Source organism: Papio anubis, chromosome 10 (assembly GCF_008728515.1).
Source record: "Papio anubis isolate 15944 chromosome 10, Panubis1.0, whole genome shotgun sequence".
In the NCBI taxonomy this organism is placed as follows: domain Eukaryota; kingdom Metazoa; phylum Chordata; class Mammalia; order Primates; family Cercopithecidae; genus Papio; species Papio anubis.
In genome coordinates, this window is record NC_044985.1 from 110,606,871 (window position 1) to 110,625,236 (window position 18,366).

At 39.4% G+C, this 18,366-nt stretch overlaps 1 protein-coding gene across 6 annotated transcripts in view; it reads left to right on the plus strand.

Annotated features, from left to right (window-relative positions):
- Window positions 1-15,663: 15,663 nt before the first annotated feature.
- Window positions 15,664-18,366, plus strand: part of RHBDD1 (rhomboid domain containing 1) — a 165,278-nt gene continuing 162,575 nt past the window's right edge. For 3 of the 6 annotated variants that reach the window (XM_017947032.2, XM_017947031.3, XM_017947034.2), the window contains exon 1: window positions 15,955-17,014. The gene's annotated coding sequence lies outside the window, so the exon portion shown is untranslated. Of the gene's footprint in view, window positions 15,813-15,954; window positions 17,015-18,366 lie in introns of those variants that run through there. The other 3 variants (XM_017947033.2, XM_003908022.5, XM_017947029.3) reach the window with 2 other exon arrangements.

Sequence of the window (18,366 nt, forward strand, 5' to 3'; positions counted from 1 at the left end):
CTCAGGGGGTAGGATTACTTGAGCCCAGGAGTTGGCATCACTGCACTCCAACCTGAGAGACAGAACAAGACCCTGTCACTAAAAAAATTTAAAAATTGATTTTTATTTTTGAAAGTAGTATCAGAAAAGCCATTAACACCGATCAAAAAGGGGTTGCCAGAAAGTTAGCTGGTGTGTCAAAGAATAATGATGAAGAAAAGGGGCCTGTAACTGGACCAGGAAGGTGAGCAAACAGCATCCCTGGCATCAGTCAGACCTTCCCTCTGTTCCTCCAGGCTTCTGGTACCCCCATCCTCTCCTATGTCTGCCACTCAGGCTCTTCCTTTTTTCCACCCAAAGCAGAAAATTGAGTGTGAATGATAGCAAGGTTGATATTATAGTTAACATTTTTTGAGCCCCCTACTGTGTTCCAGTCACTGAGCTATATGCGTTATTCACCTTAATTAATCCTAACAAAAAGCCACAAAGAGAAGAGCTATTGCCCCATTTCAGAAGTTGGTCATACCATCCAGTCCTTAGGCTAGAGCTGGGACTGAAGCTTGGGTTTATCTGATTTCAAGCTACTTCTAAATGCAATAGTGACGGGTACTGTGTGTGTGTGTGTGTGTGTGTGTGTGTGTGTGTGTGTGTGTGTGTTTAGCAGTGGATGAACTTTTAATATTTGTCATATTAAGTTAAAAGTAACTAATTTGTTTTTTGCTTGAGTTAGTGTCCACAGTCATTGACTTTGTTGTATTTTTTTCTCCCCTGCCCCCACGCCCCATGACTTACTGGCTCTCAACAGCTGGAAATGTGTTTAAGTTTTGCTCTAGTTTTTTTATTTTAATAATTATTTATTATTCTTTAATTTAGGAGTTTTATTTGTTCAGAGCTGTCATTACCTCTTATAAACATCATAACATGAGATATATTTATTAAGTAATTGTGAGTTGTATTTAGCTACTGACTATTTCTTGGTTCTGTTTCTTCATTCCAAAATATAGCAAAGGTCTATATTTCATTCCTCTCATTTTCTATACTATAAAACTTTTAACAAAATGTATATGAATGTTTTAAATATGAAAAATTATGGTGATTCTTATTGTATCTCAAAATTTTACCTTTTCTTTGGCTCAGCAACTCTTACTTCTAGTAATATTTTAATATTTTTGTCATCTTTGATTTTTTTCTAATATGCCATTTACTTTTTACTCTAGATCTTAGAATCTTAAAATAATCTGGAAGAGATCCTTCTTAGAAAAAATTTCATGTTATTATGTCATCTTCTAGTTGAGAAAACTAAGTTTCAGGGGGTTTGAATGACCTACTCAAGGCCACATAGCTAGTGGTAGAGCTGAAAATCATATTCTGTGAACTTTCCAATTTTCTATGCTTACTTTCTCATTGTAAGTCAAAGGCATTAGGAAAAAAAAGAAAAAAAAAAAAAACTTCTGTTAGGCCCGCAAATAGCTTTATAGCTTTATGTAACAATTTTTACCATAGCCTGTTAGACATATACCTCCCCTGACTCTTCTGGTCCCACTCTGTAATAGCTTGTTTCTTTTGGATGGATATTATATTCATTCAAGCAATTAATTTTAAAGCTCTGGGCTATTATTTAGTCAAATGAATTTAATTTTGTTGGGATGCTTGCTCTTTTGCATACATTAAGAAAGAAATATGGCCGGGCACAGTGGGTTACGCCTGTAATCCCAGCACTTTGGGAGGCCAAGGCGGGTGGATCACCTAAGGTCAGGAGTTTGAGACCAGCCTGGCCAACATGGTAAAACCCTGTCTCTACTAAAAATACAAAAATTAGCCGGGTGTGGTGTTGGGCGCCTATAATCCTAGCTAATCAGGAGGCTGAGGCACAAGAATCGCTTGAACCTGGGGGACTGAGGTTGCAGTGAGCTGAGATCGTGCCACTGCACTCCAACTTGGGTGGCAGAGTAAGACTTTGTCTCAAAAAAAAAAAAAAAGAAAGAAAGAAATGTTTGAGTCATGTTGGCAGTTCAATTCAAAGAGTGACAATGTTTGTGGTGTCCCTCCAAAATTCATATGTTGAAATTTAATCCCCAGTGTGTTGTTTTTAAGAGATGAGACCTTAGGGAGGTTACTAAGACATGAGGATGGAGACTTGTGAATGAGTTTAGTGCCCTTTTAAAGAGGCCTAAGGGGCCAGGCGCGGTGGCTCACATCTATAATTCCAGCATTTTGGGAGGTTGGGGCGGGTAGATCACTTGAGGTCAAGAGTTGGAGATCAGCCTGGTCAACATGGCAAAATGCCGTATCTACTAAAAATATAAAAATTAGCTGGGTGTGGTGGTGTGCGCCTGTCGTCCCAGCTACTCAGAAGGCTGAGGCAGGAGAATCGCTAGAACCTAGGAGGCAGAGGTTGCAGTGAGCCAAGAAGACTGCACCACTGCACTCCAGCCTGGGTGACAGCGAGATTCCGTCTCAAAATAAAAGAGCCCTGAAGGAGCATGTTTTCCCCTTTTTGCCCTTCTGCTACATGAGGATGCAGGAAGAAGTCACCATCTATACTGCAGAGAGCCCTTGCCAGGTACCAAATCTGTCAGTACCATGAGCAATCAATTTCTGTTGTTTATAAACCACCTAGTCTAATGCATTTTGTTATAGAAGTCCAAATGGATTAAGACACAGTCAATCTGCATTCTGTTTCTTAAAAATCTAGTTTGTATTCTGCTTTATATTTGGATGTATAGTCGAGTAGCTGTCAGCATTTCCTCATAACTGAGTCCCATGGCACTTGAATACTGCCAACTTAAAATGGGTAAAATGGTGCACTAGACTTACCCTGGAAATTTATGAATAATATATGTTTCTTAAAAGAAGTCCTTGTTTTCATAACGAAATGCCTACTGCAGCAAAGGGGCATCTTATCTGCAATGTGCATGAAAATGATTCAGAAAAAAAATGTGGATAGATATATCTATCTGAGTCCAATTTATGCTGCTATAACAGAATACCACATACTAGGTAATTTATGATCAACAGATATTTGGGTAATTTATAATGAACTGACATTTATTTGACTCAAGGTTCTGGAGGCTGGGAAGTCCAAGATCAAGGGGCTAAATCTTCTGATAGCCTTCGTGCTGGATCATAAATCGTAGAAGGCATCACATGGGCAAGAGACAGCAAGATGGGGCTGAGCTTGGTTCTATAACAAACCCATTCCCACAATAACAACATTAATCTATTCATGAAAGCAGACAGCCCCTCATGATTAAATCACAGCCCAGTAGGCCCCACCTCCCAACACTGTTGCACTGGGGATTAAGGCTCCAACACATGACCTTTGGGGAACACATACAAACCACAGTAATACTTAACAGAATTATAATTGATATACCTACACACACACTTTTCCCTCTCTCTCTCTCTCTCTATATATATATATACACACACACACACACACACAATATACATATAAACTACATAAACATTTTATATACACTATATATACATGTATATGAGAGAGAATATGATATAGCAAATGTTAATATTTAGGACATTTGAAGAATACACAGGAATTCTCTGTACGATTTTTGCAACTTTTCTATACATCTGCATTTATTTCTAAGTAAATTTGAAGAAACAATCGGCAGCATTAAAACTCGTATGATTGGACATCCACTTAAAGATTCGCATCCTCAAAACTTAAGAAAAATAAATGAAATTGTAAAAAATCTTTTCCACTTATATATATTTAACATTCTCAGATAAGAGACAGCCTTTACTTAATTAGCTCTCAAAGAACAAATTCCCTGGAAAAGAAAGGATTGAGTTAAGTCAGGCATGTTAAATTAAAACAGAAAAGGAAGCAATCTAAATTCTGTAAAGTGGAGCTTTCTGTGATTGTACGGGATGTCAAAAATTGCCCCCACTTCTTGCTTCACTCCATGGCTTCTATTTTCTAAGCCCTATGGTAGTAATTTGGCTAGAATCTTAGCAATACTTCTGCAAATTTTTCAACTGTGTCTTTTGTCCCAGGCTCCCTTCACTCAAGATCTTCTGCCTCCCGCTCCCTCCGGTCACCATCCAGGGCTGAACAGATTGACCTTTAACTGAAATTCATCCTTCCTTGTATACATGATATGTCTAATTGTGGATGTAAAGGCCTTTTTGAAGGGATTTTTTAATCATTAGTAAGCAGTGGCAGAGATACAGCTGTGTTTATGAGGTTATGGATGTGCAAACATATGCACAAAGGAGGTCCTAAAATCACTTTCAGACTACAAGCACACTGGAAAGCTAAGCCAAAATGCCTAAGAGTCATCTGCTACTGTTATTATCACAGACTGATTTCCCACGTTTTGATGCAAGTTCCTTTTTGGACATTTATTTCCTAGCAGAACATTCATAGCTTCTCCTTTTCTAAAAGTTCATTATCTACATTAGTTTTTCATCAAGCACATATACACAGTATTCATGAAATATTTTGCCAGAATTTAGGAGGGGTGGTTTAGAAAGTCTCCTATGAGGTCTCCAATGGCACACAGAGAATGTGATTTGGAAGCTGCGGTGAAAGTTTTCATTATAATCGTGGAAGCATCAGAATTTTAGTTGATTAAAAAAACAGAAGTGGCAGTTGCCGATGTAAAAAAATTTAAAGGAATGTTTATTAAAATAAACTGCTTATTTAAGATTTATTATTTGAAGGAAACAAGAACTCTCAAACAATATTCTACTATTATCCTGTGACCACAGGACCATATCCTGTGACAATTGGACAGCTGTAACCAAATTTAATTTTTAGAAAATACTCATAATGAGTCAAAATAAGATTAAGATTTATCTAAAACACTCAATAGATAAATACTCCTTAAAATAGAAAAATGTAGAAAATTGGAAAGAAATACATCATTCAAAATAATTCTGAAACAGACAGTAAATGGTTATTTTCATTTTGATAGTTTAGATAATTAATAAAACAATGGAAACTTAATGCAAACATGCATGAGTAAAAACAAAATTGGCTTTTATATGGACCAATGATGTATTCAATGACACCAGTACTAGACATTTAATATTCAGAAGTAGAAATGATGTATTTGAAAGAAAGATGGAATCATTAATCCCTTTGCCCACTAGCTACATGAGCTTTGGCAAATTACTTAGACTTTCTGATGCTCTGTCTCCTCATTTGTAAAATGGAGACGAAGCGCCTCACATTCAGCAGACACTCAAAAAATGGCAACTAACATTATTAGCTAAAATAACAGTTATCGGGCATGGAGAGTTTATTGTGTGCCAGGCACTTTGATAAAAGCTCTAAATGGATTATCTTTTTTAGCTAGTAGGGGTCACACTGCTGGTTAACAGTGAACTCTTATAGGATGTTAGACAGAGGAGTGATAAAATTTTAAAATCTAAAATAATAATGAGTTGTAACAAAATCAAGGAGATCTGGCTTATTTATCTATTTCTTAGGAAAACATGTAGATGATGCATGAGTAGAGAATGAGGTTTTATTGGTTTAACACCCCAAAATAGGAAATAAAATGATCTATTTATGGTGAGATTGGAAATCAGGGAATGGCTGATCTAGAGGCAGGAGTTTAAGCATTAACATTGTAAGTATTAAAACACTTGCAGTGTAACACAAATTATTTTACTGTTATCTCGGCTCTTCTCAGTTCCATTAGATTAACTGAGAGTTGATTAGTGAAAATTGATATGCAATTATAATAATGGCCATAAATACGTCAGGATAATTAACCTTGGCATGTCTACTTGCAAATGCATTGTTTCTATTTGTAGTTTTGGTAACAACTTATTGCTGACAGGATTCTCCTGGCTATAGAACAATTATGATAGTTTTTGTTGTTGTTGTTGTTGTTGTTTTTTTTTTTTTTTAGACAGAGTCTCCCTCTGTTGCCCAGACTGGGGTGCACTGGCACAATCTCGGCTCACTGCAACCTCCACCTCCTGGGTTCAAGCAATTCTCCTGCCTCAGCCTCCCAAGTAGTTGGGACTACAGGCGGGTGCCACCACACCCAGCTAATTTTTTGTACTTTTAGTAGAGATGGGGGTTTCACTGTGTTAGCCAGGATGATCTCAGTCTCCTGACCTCATGATCTGCCTGCCTCAGCCTCCCAAAGTGCTGGGATTACAGGTGTGAGCCACTGCGCCTGGCCTGATAGATTCTTAATTGTACATTCTTCTTTTACACCAATGAAAAACCATTTGAGTTCTAAAGCACGAATTTCTGTATAAAGATTTAAATAAAAGATCATTGTAAGAATTTCTAAGACACGTTAATAGATTGCATTTTTAATTTTTTTTATTATTATTTCTTAAGAAAGTGCCACTATTACCCAGGATGGAGTGCAGTGGAGTGATCATGGCTCACTGTGACCTCAACCTCCTGGGCTCAAGAAATTCTCTCACCTCAGCCTCTAGAGTAGCTGAGACCACAGGTGCATACTACCATGCCAGGTTAATTTTTGTATTTTTTTTTTTTTTTGTAGAGACCGGGTTTTGCCATATTTTCCAGGCTGGTCTCAAACTCCTGAGCTCAAAATGATCCACCTGCCTTGGCCTCCCAAAGTGCTGAGATGACAGGCATGAGCCACTGCGCTCAGCCTAATGGTGTTTTTAAAAGTAAGATTTAATATTCTCCATATTTTATATCCATAATCTACAGATAACCTTTCCATTATGCCAAATAAATTTTCTACTCCATGTAGTCCAATGTCCACATAGGAATGCTCACGCACCAAGAATATTGCACATGATGGCATGCTTATCCCTTTTATTCCTTACTGTTGATCAAAATGATACCCTGCTAAAATACTACATAAAACATGCATTACCATAATGATTCCTCAAAATATTGTTTGCCCGTCACCTTTTTATTTTGTTTTGATTGGGCCTGGAATGCTCTTCCATTTAACTCAGTAAGTCCAATCCCACCCATTTAAACATTAAGTATTGAAATGCCAGTTCTACAAAGTATTCTGCCATCTCTCCAGCTCTAGTCAATGTCTTCATCCCATAAACTCCCAAGTTAATTTCAACTTCACTTAAAGCAGATAGCTCTTTCTATCTGGTTTCATTGATAGTAATGTAGATCCCTTGGTTTCTTTACAAGGCTAGAAGCTCTGAGAGTATGAGATCCACTTGTGATGGTTATCCTTCATCACAAGAATAATTTCTTGAGCATAGCATGTGGATGGATAGGGCCTGGGTAGAACTTCCATGGTCAGTCTTTACCAGGCCTTGGACATAAGTGACCACACGTGTACAGACTGGTTATCTTCTTTAAATAGCTTTGTTAAGGTGGAATTTACGTAGCAAAAAATTCATGCATTATTTGTGTATAGTTTGTGATTTTTAATAAATCTATAGTGTTAATACATTTATAGGCAACCATCATCACCATCCAGTTTTAGAACACTTCCATCATTCCAGAAAGTTTTCTCATGCTCATTTACAGCTAACCTGCTCCCACTCCTGGGAGCAAAGATCTGTTTTCTGTTTCTGTAGATTTGTCTTTTCCTAACATTTCATATAAATGGAATCACACTATATGTAGACTTTGGGTTTGATTTCTCTCAACTAACATAATGTTTTTGAGGCTCATTCGTGTTATAGGATGAATCAGTAGTTTGTTTTTCATTGCTTAATCATTAACAGTTGTTGAGCATTTGGATTGTTTATAGTTTTGTCTATTATGAATAATGCTGTCATAAAATTAGCATGCAAGTCTTTTGTGGACATATGTTTCATTTCTCTTGGGTAGATTTCTAAGAGTGAAATTGTTGTGTTGTATAGTAAATGTATGTTTAACCTTCCAAAAAACTGCATAACTATTTTTCAAAGTGGCCACACCACTTTATAATCCCATCAGCAGTGTATGAGTATCACAGTTTCTCCACATTCTTGCCATAATTCCATCTTTTTTATTACAGTAACTTAAGGGAATGTGGTTTCTCATTGTGGCTTTAATTTGCATTTTCCTAATGACTAATGATGTTGAGAATATTTTCACATGTTTGTAACTCATATATCTTCTTTGGTGAAGAATATATTCAAATCTTTTGCCCACTTTTTAACTGAATGGTTTTCTACTTGATTGATAAGAGTACTTTAAATATTCCAGAGGAAAATCCTCTATTAGATATTTGCAAATATTTTCTTCCAATCTCTAATGTGATTTTCATTTTCTAAATAATGTCTTTTAAATACTTTTTAATTTTGAGAAGGTCCAATTTATCAATTTTTTTTCTTTTGTGGATTGTACTTTTCCTATCATATGTAGAAGTATTTGCCTAACCTAAGATGACACAGATTTTCTTTTGTGATTTCTTCTAGAAATTTTAGAGTTTTAGCTGTTACATTTAGGCCTATGATCCATTTGGAGTTAATTTTTGGGTATTGTGTGGGCCCAAGTTCATAGGTTTTTTTCAAAAAGACATCCAACACTGCCAGCATTCTTTGTTGAAAAGACTATCCTTTCCCCATTAAATTGCCTTAGCAATTTTGTTGAAAATCAACTGACCACATAGGGCGTCATTTCAGTTCTGTTCTGTTGACTTCTATGCCTGTTCTTTCACCAATAGCACACTGTCGTGATTACTATAACTTTATAATACACTTTGAAATTAAGTAGTATAATTCCTCTAACTTTATTCTTTTTCAAAATTGTTTTGGCTATTCTAGGTCTTTTATTCTAGATTATAGGGATCAGCTTATCAAGTCTGTACCCCAAAATAGCCTGCTGAAATTTTGAGAGGGATTGTGTATTGAATTTATATGTTAATTTAAGAAAGAGTGTCATTTTAACAATATCGAGGCTTTCATTCCATGAAGGTGACATGTCAATTTATCTCAGCCCTGTTAAGTATTTTTCAGTGTACAAGCCTTACACTTCTTTTATTACATTTGTTTTGAATATTCCTAAGTATTTTATTCTTTTGATGCTACCTGGAATGAAATTGGTTTCTCAATTTTATTTGCAGACTGCTAATTTGTAGTATATAGAAATATGTTTTTTAAAAAAATTTTGTATCCTGAGACTGTTAAACTTATTAATTTTAGTAGTTTTTATCTCTCTCTCTCTCTCTGTGTGTGTGTGTGTGTGTGTGTGTGTGTGTGTATTTTCCTTAAGATTTTCTACATATAAGATCAGGTATCTGTGAATGAAGAGTTTCACTTTTTCCTGTTCAATTTGATGCTTTTTCTTTCGTTCCCTTTATTACACTAGCTGAAACCTCCAGTACAATGTTCAATAGAAGTGCTGAGAGCAGACATTTTTGTCTTGTTTCTAATCTCGTGGGGGAAGCTTTTGGTATTTTACGTTATGTATGATATTGACTGTAGGTTTTTTTTATAGATGCCCTTTATTATTACTAGATTGAGGGAGTACCCTGTCATTCCTACTTCCTGGAGAGCTTTTATCATAAATACGTGTTGGATTTAGAACAGTGCTTTTCTACATCTATGGAGATGATGCTGTGGTCTGAATGTTTGTGTTGCCCCAAAATTTGTATGTTCAAATTCCAATCTCCAAGGTGATGTTATTGGGATGTGGAGCCTTTGGGAGGGGATTAGGTCATAAGGACAAAACTCTCATGAATGAGACTGTGCCCTTATAAGAGACCCCAGAGAGCTAGTTCTCCTTTCCAGCATGTAAGGACACAGCAAGAGGGCAAGAGGGCGCTGTCTATGAGGAAGCGGGCACTCATCAGACACAAACTGCCCCTGATGCTTCGTTTGTCAACTTTCCAGCCTCCAGAACTGAGACATAGATTTCTGTTGTTTACAAGTCACTCAATTTATGGAATGCTTGTTATAGCAGCTCAAACAGATTAAGATGATCATGTGGTTTTTGTCCTCTAGCCTATTACTATAGCGTTTTATATTAATTTTTTGCTAAAAGGGTCTTGCTATTTTGCCCAGTCTGGAGTGCAGTGGCTACTCAAAGATGCAATCATAGCCCACTAGAGCCTCAAATTCTTGGGCTCATGTGATTCTCCTGCTTCAGCATCCTAAGTAGCTGAACCTACAGGTGCATACCACAGTGTCGCAGATATGAATTTTTATTTTTTAAGAGGTGGGATCTCCCTTACTCAGGCTGGACTGCAGTGGCACAATCACAGCTCGCTGCTCCTTGAACTACTGAGCTCAAGTGATCCCCCCACCTCAGCCTCCTGAGTAGCTGGGACTATAGGTGTGTGCCACTGTGCCTGGCTAATTTAATTTTTTGTATAGACAGAATCTCACCATCTTACCCAAGATGGTCTCAAATTCCTGGGCTCAAGGACTCTCCCACCTTGGCCTCCCAAAGTGCTGGGATTATGGATGTAAGCCACTGCACCTGGCCTTTTTTGATGTAAAGTCAAACTTGCATTCATGGTATATGATCTATCCTTCATACGTATTGCCATATTTGGTTTGCTAATACTTTATTGGGAATTTTTGTATGTTCACAAAGGATGCTGATCTTGTAGTATCTTTGTCTGAATTTGGTATCGGGGTAATAACATCCTTGCAGAATAAGTGGAGAACTGTTCTATTTTCAGAAACAGTTTGTGTATGATGGTATCATTTCTTCCTTAAATATTTGATGGATTGACATCAGTTAATCTATCTAGACCTGGGCTTCTCTTTATGGGAAGATTTTCTTTGTGGAAAGTATTACCTTTCTGTACTTGTTACATGTCTATTACGGATTGAACTGTGTCATCCAAAAAGATGTGTTGAAGTCCTAACCCCCAGTACCTTAGAATATGTTATTTCAAAAGAGGGTCATTGCAGATGTAATTCGTAAAGATGAGGTCACACTGGAGTAGGCTGGGCACTTCAGCCTCTAGGAGACAGGCACGTTGAGGGAACAGCACATGTGGAGATGGAGGCAGAGACTGAAGTGCTGCAGCTACAAAGCCAAGGAGCACCAAGAAAGGCCAAGGGTTGCTGAAAACACCAGCAGTGGAAAAGAGACAAGAATTCTCTCCTCTAGGTTTCAGAGGGAGCACAGCCCTGCCAACACTTTGATCTTGAGATTCATGTCTCTAGAACTGTGAGATAATACATTTCTGTTGTCTTAAGCCACCTAGTTTGTAATACTTTTTTTTCTTTCTTTAACGACAACCATATAAAATGAAGTCTTTTTGGATTTTCTATTGAGTCAGTTTTGGCAATTTGTGTCTGTCTAGGAATTTGTCCAATTCATCTGCATTGTCTAATTTATTGGCACAAGGTTATTTACAGTCTCTTACAATCCTTTTAATTTGGGTTGGTAGTGACGTACCTGCTTTGATTCCTAATTTTGGTCTTTTTAATTTTTTGGCCAGTTTAATATTGGCTCATTAATTTTACTGTTTTTTTCCAAAAAACAAACTTTTGATTTTCATTTTCTCTATTTTTGTTACTTATTTCATTGATTTGCAATATAATTATTTCCTCCCTTTGCTAAAGGTTTACATTCCGCCTTTCTAGTTTTCAAGGTGGAAGTGTAGATTTGAGACTCTCTTTCTTGGTGTTTAAAGGACTAAATACCCTTTTGATCACTGTTTCAGCTGCAGTGCATGACTTCAATATGTTTTCACTTTCATTCATTTCAAAATACTTCCTAACTTCCTTTAGTACTTCTTCCTTGGCCCATGAGTAACCTAATTTCCAAACATTTGGGGATTTTCCAAATTTCTTTCTATTGTTAATCCCTAATTTAATTCCATTGTAACTAAAGAATATACTTTGTATGATCCCAATTCTTTTAAATTTACTGAGACTTATTTATGGCCGACCACAGGGCTATCCTGGAGAGTATACTTTTTTTTTTTTTTTTTTTTTTTTTTTTTTTTTTAGATGGAGTCTCTGTCTGTTGCCCTGGCTCGAGTGCAGTGGCGCAATCTCGGCTCACTGCAAGCTCTGCCTCCCGGGTTCACACCATTCTCCTGCCTCAGCCTCCTGAGTAGCTGTGATTACAGGCACCTGCCACCACACCCAGCGAATTTTTTTGTATTTTTTAGTACAGACATGCCCGACTAAATTTTTCTGTATTTTTTAGTAGAGACAGGGGTTTCACCATGTTAGCCAGGATGGTCTCCATCTCCTGACCTTGTGATCTGCCCACCTTGGCCTCCCAAAGTGCTGGGATTACAGGCGTGAGCCACCGCGCCTGGCCCAGTATACTTTTTAAAAAGAACATCAATTCTGCTGTCATTAAGTACAGTGTTCTGTACATATCAGTTAGGTTGAGAGTCCTGTTCAAGGCTTCTACATACTTAGTGATTTTCTGCCTGGTTGTTCTATACGTTATTGGGAGTAGGGTACTGAAATATAGAATTACTGTTGTTTATTTCTCTATTCGATTCAATCATTTTTGCTTCATGAATTTAGGGTTCTGTTACTGGCTGCATATACATTTATAACTGTTATATCTTCCCAATGTATTGACCCTCTTATCAGTATGGAATTTCTGTCTCTAGAAATATCTCTTGTTGGCCAGGCACGCTGGCCTGTAATCCCATTAGGGAGGCCAAGAAGGGTGGATCACATGAGGTCAGGAGTTTCAGACTGGGCTGGCCAATATGGCGAAACCCCATCTCTACTAAAAAAAAATACAAAAAATTAGCCAGGCGTGGTGGCGGGCACCTGTAATCCCAGCTACTCGGGAAGCTGAGGCAGGAGAATTGCTTGAACCCGGGAGGTGGAGGTTGAAGTGAGCCGAGATTATGCCATTGCACTTCCAAAAAAAAAGAAAAGAAAAAATATTTCTTTCTTAAAGTCTATTTCATCTGATATTAGTATAGCCACTACAAATCTCTTATGGTTCGTGTCTGCATAGTCTACTGTTAAGTATCGTTGGTATTATTATCATTATGGTACATGAACCAGTTTCTCACTTTTACAGTTCTTAAATTGAGATCTGAATTATTTTAATTTGCAAGCTTTTCTATAACAGGAAAGCTATAAATTCTTTGATCAGCTTTACACATATTTTGGTAGAGTTTTGGGTAAGACAGTAATCAATACTCGGTTCATTAAAAGCAATTAGAAACCTAAACAAGCTTCTCCCTTAAAAAAGATCATCCAGTTGTGTATTTGTTGCATGGTATTGTTGCCTGACGTTGTCTCACTTTCAGGCTGGGTTCTGAAATCTGAGAATGCCACTTGTCTACCTTCCTGCCAGTTCCAATCCAGGATTTATGAACTGTACAAGGGTTGTTACCACCACTCCTCTGCTTATGTGCAAGTACCACATCTTAGAAACACTCATTTAAGTCAGGTGGCTTAATCATAGGTATTGCTGCTTTTCCTGTAAGCCTTAGATAAAAGTTAAAATTTATTTTATACCATTCAATGTCTCACATATTACGCACAATGTGCACAGTGTTGCCTTGTCTCATCATTAAGATACATACTTTTCAGCATTTAGAAATCATTGTTTTACATGGTAATGTAGTGATTACATATAGTTTAAGTTAAAGAATTTATTCTGGCATTGATTCTTTGGTATTTTTAAGCCTTGCTGAGTGAAAGGATGCTGCTGCTGATTGCTTCATATATTAATATTTAAGATATATAATTATTACTCAAGTGGTTTGTCAATTTAAATGGGATATGAGCATGTTACAACATGCTCATTTCAATAAAAACGTTTAAAAAACCCAGTCTGCTCAACAAATCACGTAGGGCAAAAGAGAAGGTCGTTTTTAAAAAGGTAGGTATTTTTTTCTACCTGTTAAATGTCTTTTACCTCTTAAATGTCTATGACAATTTTCACTGATATTTGAAACAGAACATAAATAAATACCTAAGAATATTCTTAGTCCCTATATATTGCTACATTTTAATATAATTATTGAATTGAGACTTCTTGATTTGTGGCTCCCTTAAAATCACCTCTGCATTTGATGTATTATAAGGACAAGAAAATGATGCAATTATAGAAAGGTGTATAGAGTGATGGAGAACAGAAGATAGGATTAATAGTAATTGAATGGATTCATATGATAGTGGATCAGAAGGATAAATGAGGACTTCTTTCTTTTGAGAAATTACACATTTCCCCCTCTAGGGAAATACAGAAAATACCTCTATAGGCAATTTACTTTTCCCCGCATTCATTTGACTTTTCATTTCCAGAAATGCAGTTTCTCATTGTCAGCTGAGCTTTTGGAGGAGTATATTGTTTTTCTAGGAAATGGGTAACTTACAAGTCTTAAGGAACACATACAATTTGCTAAGAATTTTCTTTGTCACTTGAAAGTCATACGTAAACCCACATCTATACATGAGCCACATTTTCACTTAAATTTCAAACTCCAAAATAAACATTCCTATTAAGAGTTTTAATACACAATGGCAAAAGATAAACTCTTCTGGTTTAGACAGTTTTTGTTTCAGCAGACTATCTAAACACAGCTGCTACAACTTCCAATAAGCAAAGAGCAACACTAAACCACCTGTATTTGGATATTCGGATTCCTTCTTGGAAAAAGAGCATCTTTACCCTAGCTAACAGCAAATTCTGTTAGTAAGATTTTTTTTTTTTTTTTTTTTTTGAGACGGAGTCTCACTCTGCTCTGTCGCCTAGGCTGGAGTGCAGGGGCGCGATCTCAGCTCACTGAAACCTCTGCCTCCCAGGTTCAAGGATTATCCTGCCTCAGCCTCCCGAATAGTTGGCATTACAGGCGCCCGCAACCATGCCTGGCTAATTGTTGTATTTTTAGTAGACAGGGGGTTTCGCCATGTTGGCCAGGCTGGTTTTGAACTCCTGACCTCAGGTGATCCGCCCGCCTCAGCCTCCCAAAGTGCTGGGACTACAGGCGCGAGCCACCGCGCCAAGCCTGTTGTTTTTTAAATAGAGACAAGGTCTCACTATGTTGTCCAGGCTGGTCTCAAACTCCGGAGCTCAAGCGATCCTCCTGCCTCGACCTCCCAAAGTGCGGGGATTACAGGCGTGAGTTACCGTGCCCGGCTGTAAGATAGTTTTTTCATATCATATTAAATAAATACAGCATTGCAGCATTTAATTTAGCCTGACTCCTACAGCTGAACATAAAACTTGCTCCCGATAGCAAATAATTAAAATGGTATCAAGTGATCTAGTAATCGAAATTCTATTAACTGAAATACGAAACACCTAAAGCCCTCAAAATGAGCAAACGCTGCGTGGTGCGGTCCCGGACCCAAGCTTCTAGGAGTGAAAGGTGCACCCGCAACCATCTGGCTGGCTCTGGGACTCTGCGATAAACCGCCCTCTCGCTGTCTGCAGATAGCTCCTGAAGCGGGAGAGTCTCTCCCACCCTCCGCCTAACAGGCGGTATCTGACCCTTCCAGGCAGCAGCTACCCAGCCTGCGGCTGCGCTGGGGCCCAGAAGGGCGAAGCTTCCCGGCAGAGAACCTGGGCAGAGGCTCCCGCTGGGGTAGGCGGCCGGGACCCACTCGCCGCTTCTCCCCTCGTCGTCGGGTCCCTTGAACGCAGGTCGCTTGTTTGCTTTACGCGTTGTGAGCAGCCAGTGGCTATCTATGGCAGTAAGGAATATTATTATCCACATTTCACGTGGAGCTTGGAAGACAGGGCGAGGGTGCGCACTCTCCTTACTGCGCTCTGCAACGGTCCTGCCCCGCCGTGCCCTCGCAGCACCCTCCGGGCCAGTGCCGCCGCACGCTGCCCGCAGATAGCAGAGCGCGGGCGCGCACAACTGGGCATGCGCCATGGCCAAGCCGTCCGCTTTAGGGCCCTCCCCTCCCGTACCCGGCCCGGAGGAACCGGGAGCGCCCGGGAATCGGGAACGTGCGTGATGACGCACGTGCACGCGAAGACGTGGGGACGCAGGCGGGTCGTAGAGAGCGTGAGTTTCCGCGTCTGTTTGGTCCGGCTCCTGTCGTCGGTTCTGAGAGGCGTCTCTCGCTGTTTTCCCGGGCTGCGGGCGCTGGCCGCCGGGCAGGGGCTGCTGGGCGGAGGTCGACGCCTCCCGGGGGGCCAGGGCGAGGGAGGCATGGCAGGGTTGGAGGCATAGCCTCCCCGTCCGGGGCAAGTTCGAGAGCGGGGAGGGCGTTTCCTGGGGCAACTCTACCGGGGTCCTGTGGACGTTGCCCCTTCTCCGCCGGACCGCACGGGAACGACGTGCCCACACTCGGAGGAAGGGGTTGGCCCTGAGCGCGTTTAAAGGGTTCCTTTTGAAAGCAGGAAGTTTGAAGTGAAGTTGCGTCAGCAGCAGAGCATGCAGTTTCAGGTGCTGTCGGGACAGCTTTCAGCTTCTCAACACAAGCCTAACTCTCACCGCAGTAATAACTCTTATTAGGGGACAAAAAATTCACCAAAGTAAAACCCTTTCTGCCCAAACCTAAAAACCTTTGGATAAACGTTTGCAAGAAACGGATCACATCCTTATTTGTTTTTCTAGACTGAGCATAAACTCTTTTGAAGACTCAGCGTTACTGTCAAAATGAATGATTGCCTGCCTACTTATGATTCAGTTATCGAGGTGTTTAGGTCTCCTTGCAGTACACTCAGTGACTCCCAGACTTTTTTTTTCCCCCTCCTTTTGAAATTGCTTGTTAGAAGACTTTATCTAATTTCTCACATTTGTGTGTCTTTTAAAGGTGGTTCTAATAAACTTTAAAGGCTCCTGATTTGCTGCGGGCCTGCCATCGCTGTGGAAAACAAGTATTCTTTCAAAGGAGAATAGAAGTGCGTTGGTTTCTAAATAGTCCCAATAGGACGCTAGCATCAGCATCACTTGGAAACTTTTTGGAAATGCACATTTTGGGATCTTACCCCAAACTTACTGAATCAGAAATATGTTTTAACAAGCCTTCCAGTCGGTACCAGTGCACCTGGATGCTAAAGTTTGAGAATTACTGACGTAGTGATAACATCCATTGTGGAGTCACATATAATGGAATTTGAATTGAAGTAATTCCTAGATGGAGACACTTGGACATGTTACCTCACAGGGCAGGAATATGAAGATGCAAGAAAAATGTTTAACACCAAACACATAGAAAACCCCCAAAGATGTTATTAAATAACTTACTAGAACTGCATAAAGTAAGTACATAGTTTGTGCTGGAAGGATTCTTCAGCGGGGTAGATATGAGTTGTAGTGCATGGATATTGGGACCACTGCTTAGAGGGTATTTTGTTTACCTCGGGATTCTCAATTCTGTGTAGTCAAGGTTGTTGGATGCAGGATGTTCAGTTAAAAGTTAAAGCGGTGCATACTAATGCTATTGTGGTTGTGGGATTTTTAAGAATAACGTTGGTATTTATGTTGAAGAGTAGTTTTTAATTCTTTGACCTTGTGAGCTCTTCAGTTTTATTTATTTGGAGACAGAGTCGCTTTCTGCCGCCCAGGCTGGAGTGCAATGGCGCGATCTGGGCTCACTATAACTTCTGCCTCCCAGGTGTAAGCGATTCTCCTGCCTCAGCCTCCCAAGTAGCTGGGATTACAGGTGTCTGCCACCACTCCCAGCTAATTTTTGCATTTCTAGTAGAGGTGTTTGCCAAGTGGTCTCAAACTCCTGACCTCAGGTGATACACCTGCCTCGTCTTCAGTTTAGTTATACCTTGTTTGACCCAGAATTTGGTAAAGACCAGAGGTAAGCACTAGTTTTGGAGTTGAGAAGTATTGTAACATAGTGACTTGCAAGCAAAATCCAAGGCTGAAGATGTTTCTATCCTTATCTTTGTTTCCCATATGTCATACAGCTCCACGGTAGCAAAGCTCTCATGTCTACTTTAGATACCTCCCTTTTCAGGAAGGATCACAGGAGTGCCCTCAACCTGCTGTGTTTTTTAGATGCAGTGTTTTCTTACAACTTTAATTCCTTCAGGGGCCCATTGTAGGGGGATAAAGAAATATTCAAGATTTAAAGCAGCTGCTCTAAAGGCTACGTTCACTGCAATGTTGAGAAGGTCAGTGCCAAACCGTGGTCTACACATGTCGTTTTGATTAGAGCACACTGCTCCCAAGGTTACACCATGGCTCCCGGATATTGAGAGTTTTCAGGTGAAACATGAGTCACTTTGGATGGATTATTCTGGAAATAATTTCGTTAGCTCTGCCGCCAAATTGGCACTGCCCCATCATGAAATGTTTATTTTTCAAAGGCATCAAATTTTGTTGTTGTTGTTGTTGTTCTCCCTATCGGAGAGACAGATTGCTATCCGTGGTTTTGGGTCAGACAAGTCTTTCTGCTCGGAATCTTGCGTCTGCTACTTAGTGATTGCGTCCCTTAGGCAAATTAACATCCTCCCCACTTGAATTTCTGTAAAGTAGGAGTCATAGGATGTGCTACTGCAGGCCATTGAATTAAATGAAGTAACGCATAAAACATGTTTTAGGCACAGAGGCGCAGTAAATATGTGTCGGACAAAGAGAAAAAAAGGTATTTGTCACC